This window comes from Aplysia californica, unplaced genomic scaffold (genome assembly GCF_000002075.1).
Source record: "Aplysia californica isolate F4 #8 unplaced genomic scaffold, AplCal3.0 scaffold00203, whole genome shotgun sequence".
NCBI classification, from domain to species: Eukaryota; Metazoa; Mollusca; class Gastropoda; order Aplysiida; family Aplysiidae; genus Aplysia; species Aplysia californica.
The window spans coordinates 561,284-563,887 of NW_004797473.1; positions in this window are offsets into that span (position 1 = coordinate 561,284).

The window sequence follows — 2,604 nt, forward strand, 5'->3', positions numbered from 1 at the left end:
GGAGAGAGAGAGAGAGAGAGAGAGAGAGAGAGAGAGAGAGAGAGAGAGAGAGAGAGAGAGAGAGAGAGAGAGAGAGAGAGAGAGAGAATGCGTTGTGTTGATATGCTGCTGTGTAGATCAAGGTGTATTCTGTATCGCAAAAGCTGATAATATAAGTTGTACTGTTAATTTCTTCCGTAAAGAGGTCTAATCCATGTTGTCGTATATTATACATTTATAACTTTGCAGTGTATGCGGCTACTGGTGAATGTTTTCTCAGCCGATTAATTTACGAGGAGGAGAGGGAATGACTGAGTACAATCCAGAAACAGGCAGACCAAACACACCTTATTTAAAGAACGTAATCAAACAGATAGGTGGTGGTAAGGGATAAGGAGAGCATCCGAGAAGAGAAATGAGTGATGAACCGTGATTGATGACGTCTGTTTCAAATTGGATGCTCGAAGGAGAAGAACGTCCAGTAGGCAAAGTTATTCCAATATTATATATATATATATATATATATATATATATATATATATATATATATATATATATATATATATATATATATATTATATATATTTATATATATATATATATATCAATATATAAAAGATTTTTTTAACATATGAAGATTGTAATGCAAAATTAACTAGCTCGTTAAAAGCTGATTGTTTATCACTTTTACTAAACTGGACAGGTTATAAACACTTGTAAATAAGTAACAGAAAGACATCTAGGTAGAAGGGGAGCGGGGGAGGAAATGACGGGCAGGGAGTGAAGAGAAGGAGTGAGATGGTACCAGAGAAAGGGTACAGTAAAAATAAGAAAAAAGAAGGGGTGAGAGAAGGAAGGGGGAGGAGCGAGGGAAGTAGGGGAGCTAGGAGGGAAAGTATAACTGGGATCAGGGGAGAAAGATCTGATCATGGACAATGGATACGGCACTGGGCAATGGAGCGACAGGTTAATCTTTAATTCCATCTCAAAAGAAAATATCATAAACTGACTTTTTTTTTTTCGTTGTAAGGCAGATGTCGTGTGTGTTTCAAAAAGACTGAAAAAAATATTTCAAGTTTCATGAAAAGAAGTAAATAATGAAATTACAGCATACATGTTGTTGGAAAAGTTTGACAGGGAGAGATGTAGTGAAGGGTTTTTTCTGTCTCTTGTAAAATAACCCAAAAATGAGTGTCCCTTTGCTTTTGACCATGACAATATTATACTATTCATTATGATGTATATCGTTTATGTGTTACCCTTTTCGCGTAAGTAGAGAGAGAGAGAGAGAGAGAGAGAGAGAGAGAGAGAGAGAGAGAGAGAGAGAGAGAGAGAGAGAGAAAGGGTGGGGGGCAGAGACAGACAGACAGATGGATAGATAGATAGATAGATAGATAGATAGAAAGAGAGAAAGAGAGAGAGAGAGAGAGAGAGAGAGAGAAAGAGAGAGAGAAAGAGAGAGAGAGCGAGAGTAAAAGACGGACAGACAGACAGACGGAGGAAGAGAGAAAGTGACGGAAATGCGGTCTCTCATGGTTTGAGCTGGATGACCAATGTGAATTCGATTAGACACTCATAAGGCAGTTTTTAATCATTTTCATGGGGGCATAGTTTGATTAACTTCTTATTCCCAAGTAGTTATTTTCGCATAAGCCCTCTCCGTTGTTTTTGGAAGATATAAGCTCATCCATCCACACCCCCTTCTCACTGTAGGGTTAACCCCCCCCTCCCCCCTCCATCCCTCTCTCCCCTAAACGAAACTCAACCCCCCCACCCCCCCCCCCCCCCAAAAAAAAAAACAATTAAAAACTGAAAGTCAAATTATGGTAGTAAGGGTTATTTATTAATGAGATTATGAATCGAGAAAACAAAGAAAAAGCGGGAGGGGGAGGCGCAAGAAAAAGAGAAAGGAAGATGGATGAAGGAAAAAGGACGGACGGAAGGAGAGACAGAAATATATATATATATATATATATATATATAACACAAAGAGAGAGAGAGGAGAGGGAGAGAGGGAGAGAAAGAGAGAGAGTGAGGGAGAGAGAGAAAGGGAGAGAGAGAGAAAGAGATAGAGAGATAAAGGGAACGAGAGAGGAAAGGAGGCGGAGGATGGGAAAGGAAGAGGGATTGAGAAAGAAGGAATAAGAAAATAAAGAAAGGAACTGAACTCGAGAGAGTGACTGAGGAAAGAGGTGATACAGAATGAGAGAAGGAGAGAGAGAGAGAGAGAGAGAGAGAGAGAGAGAGAGAGAGAGAGAGAGAGAAAGAGAGAGAGAGGGAGAGAGAGAGAGAGAGAGAGAGAGAGAAAAAGAGAAAGAAAGGGAGAGAGAGACAGACAGACAGACATACAGAGAGACAGACAGACAGACAAACCGACAGATATACAGACAGACAGACAGACAGACAGACAGAAAAGAGGACAGAGATAGATAGAGAGAGAGACAGATAGATAAACAGATATAGATAGATAGATTGATTGATAGAGAGAGAGAGAAAGAGAAAGAGAGAGACAAAGTGAATGAGAGAGGGAAGCAGGGAGGAAGGGAGAGAAAGAAGGATGGGGAGAGAAGGAGTGAGAAAAGAAAGAAAGAAACTGAACTCGAGAGAGAGATTGAGGTATTAGGT